We start from the raw sequence: 8,396 nt of genomic DNA, 5'->3' as shown, positions 1-8,396 counted from the left end.
AGATTTTAGCCCAAAGCCACTGATTCACTAGGATTTGGCAGAGACTAGCTGAATACAGTTCAGAACTATCTAGCCCCATAACACCAAGCAGATCCCCTGAGTTTCAGGCCGCAGTCCTGAATGGGACCTTTGTAAAGCTCTTAGGGAAAAGCTGCAATCACCAATACTAGTTCTTTTGGTAAAGACCTGGTTAATTACAACTCTGGGAGCCCTCAATTCAATTTTACCTTGACAGCCTTCTCTAGCCAAACAGGGAAAAATAATCATGGGGCAGAATCATTGGAAGAACTCTGGCAACATGAATAATCAGAGTACATCAGCTCCCCCAGGAATGACAAAGGAGACACAACAGAAGACCCCATTCATAAACAAATGGCTGAGATGTCAGAAATCACATTCAGAATTTAGATCTCAAATAAGATTAAAAGAATGGAGGTAAAGAGGGAATTAGAAATTCAAGGAGCAATTTAAAAGTTGTCTCAAGAATTCAACAAATTCAAAGACAAAATCACCAAAGATTATGACACATTGAGGCAAGAACTTGCAGCCCTCAAAGATCTGAGAAATATAGTAGAATCCCTCATTAACAGAATGGAGCAGGCAGAAGAAAGGCTATCTGACACTGAAAACAAAGCTTTTGAACGCTCTCAAATGCTCAAAGAGGATGAGAAGTGGAGAGCAAAAATGGATCATTTGCTAAGATAATTGTGGGAACACTTTAAAAGAGCAAACATTCACCTCATAGGAATCCCTGAAGGAGAAGAGGATAGTCCGAAAGGCACAGATACTCTATTCCAAGAGATAATTGAGGAGAACTTCCCAAGCATGGCAAGAGATACTGAAATTCAGATAGCAGACAGTTTCAGAACCCCAGCACGACTCAACCCAATGTTCTAGACACATTGTAATTACTTCACCAAAGTTAATATGAAAAAGAAAATCCTGCAAGCAGCCAGATGTAAGAAAATCATAACCTACAAGGGGAAGAATATTAGAGTGATTGCAGATCTCTGTGCTGAAACTTTTCAAGCCAGAAGAGGATGGTCATTGACCTTTAATCTCCTAAAACCAAACAACTTTCAGCCCACAATCCTGTACCCAGCTAAACTGAGTTCATTTATGATGGAGAAGATAAATACTTTAATGACATATGCATGTTGAAGAAATTTGCCATAATCAAACCAGCTCTTCACGATATCCTCAGACCCATTCTCCATAATGACCAGCACAATGTTCCACCACCAAAGTAAACACACTCTGAAATTCTTCACCAAAACCCAATTTCCACAATTGTGAAAAGATTAAAAATGTTCTCTGGGCATTCAAAAAATTTGACACCCAAAATATTACCAGGATTATTAATACTCTCGATTAATGTGAACACCTTAAACTTTCCTCTTAAAAGGTACAGGTTAGCTGACTGGATACAACAAGTCAAGCCAGATATCTGCTGAATACAAGAATATCATCTTACCTTAAAGGATAAATATAGACTCACAGTGAAGGGATAGGCATCTGTAATCCAGGCAAAGAGAAATCAGAAAAAAGCAGGGGTGGCAATTTTATTTGCAGATACACTAGGCTTTAAACCAGGGATCCTCAAACTATGGCTCACGGGCCTCATGTGACCCACAGAGGACATTTATCTGGCACGCCAGGTGTTTTTGCCGCTGCTGCCTATCCTGCTTAGTAGCAGACTCATCCCAGGCCCTCAGTGCACATGTGTGGAATGTAAGCCAAACTCTCTGACTCCCCTGAAATTATATTCTGATTGCTATTCAGTTATATATGATGTTGTATGTTGTGTGCTGTGTAAGCCCCGGTTCACACTGTTGTGATCTCCGAGCAGTGCAAGTTCAGCCATATGCTTGTATGGCTAAACTCGCATTAGATTCAGAAGAAAAAAGGCATACGTGCCTTCTTTTTTACTGCAGTGGAATCTGATTGTGAGAAGACCCATGCAATCAGATTCCTGTGCGAGTTCTCAGATCGCAGTGCGGCTCGCACAGGGTAGTGTGAACTGGAAAGGTGGTGGAGGAACCGGCTCTGTAATTGTGCCAGTTCTCACACCACACCAGTATGAGCCTGAGGTAAAAGCAGACTTCCACCAATATGGGCACTGGTGAGGCTGAAATGATGTGGACTGGGAAGGCTGCATTGATGGGCACTGATCAGACTGCATTGATGGGCAGTGCAGTCTATATTTCTCTTTTGGGCAAAGTTATTGCTGGTATATTGTTTTTTGAGCACTGTATAGGTATTTTACTAATAGCAATTTGGAATCCCTAAGAAACAATGATATCAAGAAAGATAAAAATTGAGTCAGAGTGTAGGATATTTGAAAAACAGTGGACTTATTATTACTTTTTCATGCAGTACAAGGAAAGAGCTGTGTGTTTGATATGCCAGAATATAGTGTCTGTGTTCAAAGAATACAATTTGTGTCGACACTATCAAACTCAACATAAAGATAAATATGATTGTTTGGTCAGAGAAGTGAGAAAAGATAAAATATTAAAACTGAAAAATACATTGACAACTCAGAAAAATACTTTTGTGAAGCAGAAGCAGCTAAATATTTCATCACTGCAAGCAATTTTTCAAGTTGCCAAGCTAATAGCATGCACTGGCAGACCATTCATGGAGGGAGAATTTGTTAAAGAATGCCTTCCTTCTGTTGCCAAATAGATGTGTCCAGAGAAGTCCAATTTATTTAGTACAGCTGGTCTTTCAAGACATATAATTATGCAAAGGATTGAAGAAATGGGAGAGAATTTGCATTAGCATTTGCAAAACTCCGCAAAAAAAAAAAAAAAAAAAAAAACTTTCCTATTTTCCCTTGGTACTCGACAAAAGTAATGATGTTCGTGATTTTGCACAACTTCCTAATTTTTATTCGTGGGATGAATGACTATTTCAAAGTCACAGAAGAGCTTGCTGCACTGCAAAGCATCAAAGGAACAACTAAAGGACAGGATATCTATGAAAAGTTTTGCCAAACTGTGAATAGTTTGGAGCTGGACTGGGCTAAACTAGCCAGTGTGACAACTGATGGTGCTCCTAGCATGGTGGGAGTCTAAGAAAGGAGTAATTGCTCGCAACCAAGAGATGGACAAACATTACCATTCTCATCCAATAGCCATACACTGCCTCACCCACCAACAAGCGCTGTGTAGTAAATCACTGAAGTGGGACTCTGTTATGAAAATTGTGGTATCTTGTGTTAACTTCATTAGAGCTCATGCACTAAACCACAGACAATTTCAGGAATTTCTGTCTAAGCTAAATGTTGCCTATGAAGATGTTCTGTACCACACAGAAGTCCGTTGGCTGAGTTGAGGTCAATGTTTTGAAACATTTCTGTGACTTACTTCCACAGATTACAGCTTTTCTGCTTTCAAAAAACAAAGAAGTACCAGAGCTCAATGACACAGAATGGAAATGGCATCTTGCCTTTCTGACAGATGTAACAGAGCTACTCAACAATTTCAATGTGCAACTTCAAGGAAAGGGGAAGCTCATCCATGATATGCAATCACATGTGAAAGCACTTGAAGTAAAATTAGGCCTCCTCATCAAATAAGTGAAGGAGGAAAATTTCTGCCATCTCCCCACAACTCAAAATCTGTTAGCAGAAAATCCACTGGTTGCATTCCCAAATAAAACATATGTGGATTCACTGGAAAAGTTGCAAAAGGAGTTCCAATTTAGATTTAAAGAGCTTCATCTCCATGAACAGAACATACAGCTTTTCCATAACCCATTTTTTATTGACATTGAAAATGTGGATACGATTTACCAAATGGAACTGGCTGAACTGCAGAATTGTGACTCTCTGAAAGATGCGTTCAAGTCAAGCAGCTTTCCTAATTTCTATGCATCTCTCTCTTCTGAGACATACCCTAATCTTGGGAACCATGCACTCAAAATGGCAACCATCTTTAGCAGCACTTAAGTCTGTGAAAAGACTTTTTCCAGAATGAAACATCTGAAATCTCCAATCAGATCTAGACTAACTGATGCACACTTGCATCACTTTTTATGACTAACAGTGACAAATATAGAACTGGACATTGACCATCTCTTTAGCCAAAAGCAGGCCCATAGTTCCCATTGAAATACTGGTAAGTTTGTTGATTTAACTTTACTTGTTCTTCATTATAAATATCATATTTGTTCCCTTTTTTTTTTTACTTCAAAATAAGATATGTGCAGTGTGCATAGGAATTTGTTGATTTTTTTTTTAACTATATTCAGGCTCTCCAACGGTCTGAGGGACAGTGAACTGGCCCTCTGTTTAAAAAGTTTGAGAACCCCTGCTTTAAACCAACAAAGTAAGGAAAGACCAGGATGGTCACTTCATATTTGTTAAGGGCAACACTCAGCATGATGACATGTCAATTATTAACATTTACGCACCCAACCAGAATGCTTCTCAATTTATAAGGGAGACCTTAACAGTCATGAGCAATTTAATATCTTCCAGCACCATAATAGTTGGAGATTTTAACACCCCTTTGGCAGTGTTGGATAGATCTCCAATAAGAAACTAAGCAATGAAATTTTAGACTTAAACTTTACCACATAACAAATGAATTTAACAGACATCTAAGGAACATTTCATCCTAACAAAACTGAATACACATTCTTCTCATCAGCCCATGGAACATCCTCTAGAATTGATCACATCTTAGGTCACAAGTCTAACCTCAGCAAATTTGAAAGTATAGAAATTATTCCTTGTATTTTCTCAGATCTTCATGCAATAAAATTTGAACTCACCAATAACAGGTATCTGCATACTCATACAAAGACATGGAAACTAAATAACCTTATGCTGAATAATAACTGGTCATAGGTGAGAAGAAGAAGGAATTTGCCAAATTTTTAGAACAAAACTATAATGAAGACATGAATTATCAGAACCTGTGGGATACTGCAAAGACATTCCTAAAAGGGAAATTTATAGCGTTGCAAGCCTTCCTCAAAAGAACGGAAAGAGAGAAAGTTAATAAACTAATGGGACATCTTAAGCAACTGGAAAAGGAAGAACATTCCAACCCCAAACTCAACAGAAGAAAAGAAATAACTAAAATTAGAGCAGAATTATATGGAATAAAAAACAAAAGAATTATTCAAAATACCAATGAATCAAAAAGTTGGTTTTTAAAAAAAATTCAACAAAATTGATAAATTTTGGCCAACCTAACCTCAAACAGAATATTAAAGTCCCTAATACCAGCAATCAGAAATGACAAAGGCAAAATAACAACAGACACCTCAGAAATTCAAAAAATCCTTAATGAATACTACAAAAAACTTTATTCTCAGAAATATGAAAACCTGAAAGAAATTGACCAATACTTGGAAGCACACCAACTTCCTAGACTTAATCAGAAAGAATTGGAAATGCTGAACAGACCTATATCAAGTACTAAAATAGAATCAACTATATGAAATATCCCAAAAAAGAAGAGTCTGGGACCAGATGGCTTGACATCCGAATTCTACCAAACCTTTAAAGAGAAACTAGTACCTATATTACTCAACCTTTTCCAAAACATCAAAAAAGAAGGAATGGGTGGTGCCTTTGGCTCAAAGGGGTAGGGTGCCGGCCCCTTATGTTGGAGGTGGCAGGTTCAAACTCAGCCCCAGCCAAAAATTGCAAAAAAAAAAAAGGAATACTTCCCAATACAGTCTATGAAGCAAATAAGCAAATATCACCCTGATCCCCAAACCAGGAAAAGACACAACAAGAAAAGAAAACTATAGACCATTATCTTTAATGAACATAGATGCAAAAATATTCAATTAGATCCTAGCAAACAAAATCCAGCAACACATCAAACAAATTTAATGCAATCCCTATCAAAGCACCACCATCATACTTTAAAGATCTGGAAAAAATAGTACTTCATTGTATATGGAACCAGAAAAAACCTAGAATAGCCAAGACATTACTCAGAAATAAAAACAAATCAGAAAGAATCATGCTACCAGACTTCAAATATACTATAAATCTACAGTGATCAAAACAGCATGCTATTGGCACAAAAATAGAGAGGTAGGTGTATGGAACAGAATTGAGAACCAAGAGATGAACCCAGACACTTATCATTTGATCTTTGATAAGCCCTTCAAAAATATAAATTGGGGGAAAGATTCCCTATTTAACAAATGGTGCTGGGAGAACTGGCTGGCTACTTGTAGAAGAATGAAACTAGACCCATACCTTTCACCATTAACAAAAATTGAATCTCACTGGATAAAAGATTTAAACTTAAGACATGAAAATATAAAGATTCTTGGAGAGAGTACAAGAGAAACACTTGAAGAAATTGGCCTGGGAGAATACTTTATGAAGAGGACCCCCAGGGCAATTGAAGCAACACCACAAATACATTACTGGGATCTGATCAAACTAAAAAGCTTCTGCACAGCCAAGAAGTGGGCAAGGGACTTGAACAGAAGCTTCTCTGCAGAAGATAAGCACATGGCCTACAGACACATGAAAAAAATGCTCATCATCTTTAATAATCAGAGGAATACAAATCAAAACCACTTTGAGATATCATCTAACTCCCGTAAGAGTGGCTCACATAACAAAATCCAAAAATTACTGATCTTGGTGTGGATGTGGAGAAAAGGGAACACTTCTGCACTGCTGGTGGGAGTGCAAGCTAATGCATCCCTTTTGGAAAGAAGTATGGAGAATACTCAGGAATCTAAATCTAGACCTGTCATTTGATCCTGCAATTCCTCTACTAAGTGTATATTCAAAAGACCAAAAATCACTTTATACCAAAGGTATTTGCACCAGATTGTTCATTGCAGCTCAATTCATAATGGAAGAAGTAATGGAAGAAGCCCAAGTGCCCAGTCACCCATGAATGGATTAATAAATTGTGGTATATGTATACAATGGAATATTATGCAGCCTTAAAAAAAGATGGAGACTTTACTTCTTTTCTGTTTACATGGATAGAGCTGGAACATATCCTACTTAGTAAAGTTTCTCAGGAATGGAATAAAAAATATCCCAGGTACTCAGTACTATTATGAAATCAATTTAAAATCACTCATACTTTCTGTTCTGTTTCAGAATAGATTATATCAATAGCCCAAGATGAAAGAGGGAGGAGGGGGGGATGTGAGGGGTAGGGGAGGTCAGATTGAGGGAGGGTGAATGGTGTGATCACACCTATGGTGCATAATGCAAGGGTAATGTCAGATCTATTATTATAGAGTATAAATGCCTTAACACAATAACTAAGTAAACGAGATGAGGTATATATTAACCAGTGTGATGTAAGCGTTCCTAATTCTATATGAAATCAGTACACTGTACCCCATAAATACATTAATGTATACATGATCTATGTGTTTATGATTTAATAAAAAAAATTTAAATAAATTATTTGAACAGATACAGTTCACAAAAGAAGGTATATATGAATGGCTAATGAGTATATGAAAAGATACTTAATGCCATTAGTCACAAAGAAATGAAAATCTAAACCACAAGATGCTGCTCCACCCTTTAGAATGGTTGACATTTTAAAATATTAACAAAAATAACCTGATCATAAGAGTAGCCCTTTAGAAACAGGGTTAAATTCAGGCCCTAAGAAACATTTTATGAAAGACCCTTCCTAGTGCCCAAGATAAGTACTACATCGCCCCTCCTCCCATATATATGGAAGGGTAAAATTGACAGTGGGAAATAAATTGCAAAGAGAATGCCTCCCCCCCCCAAAAAAAAAAAAGTGGCAAAAGTATTTTCTATCTTCCCAACTTTTGGTGAGCCGGAACCTGCATCTTAGGCCAGTGTTTGGGAAGGGCACAGAATGTGTCTAGTTTTTCAAAACACAGGAGATAGCTCAAGGGAATCATCTGGGCAGAGATCACAAGATCTTAGCTGAAGACTGGGTGGCATAGGTCATGAGATCCTTTTAGCTGAAGATAGGATTAATCTGGGTGGAGGTCACAAGACTGTTGTTGAGGCCATGTGACTGTCTTAGTCCAAGATGAGATTATCGGATCAGAACCTTTAAAAATTCTGTGCTTGTTCTCAGAAGCAGGAATTTGGATTTTGAGACACCATTTTCCTCCTTTGCTGGCAAAGTAATAAGATTCTCTTTCCTTCTCTTCAAAACAAAACAAAATCTGATCATATTAAGGGTGAGGGTGTAGAGAAATTGAAACTTCCCACTGGGCAAGGTGGCTCACACCTGTAATCCTCACAGTCTGGGAGGCCAAGGCTTGAACTCTGGAGTTTGAGAACAAACCTGAGCAAGAGTGAGACCCCTCTCTACCAAAAGTAGAAATATTAGCCAGGTGTTATGGTAGGTGGGTGCCTGTAGTCCTGGCTACCCAAAAGGCTGAGCCAGGAGGAT

The sequence above is a fragment of the Nycticebus coucang genome, chromosome X (genome assembly GCF_027406575.1).
Source record: "Nycticebus coucang isolate mNycCou1 chromosome X, mNycCou1.pri, whole genome shotgun sequence".
Lineage (NCBI taxonomy): Eukaryota > Metazoa > Chordata > Mammalia > Primates > Lorisidae > Nycticebus > Nycticebus coucang.
Note: the sequence above shows the minus strand (reverse complement) of the source record.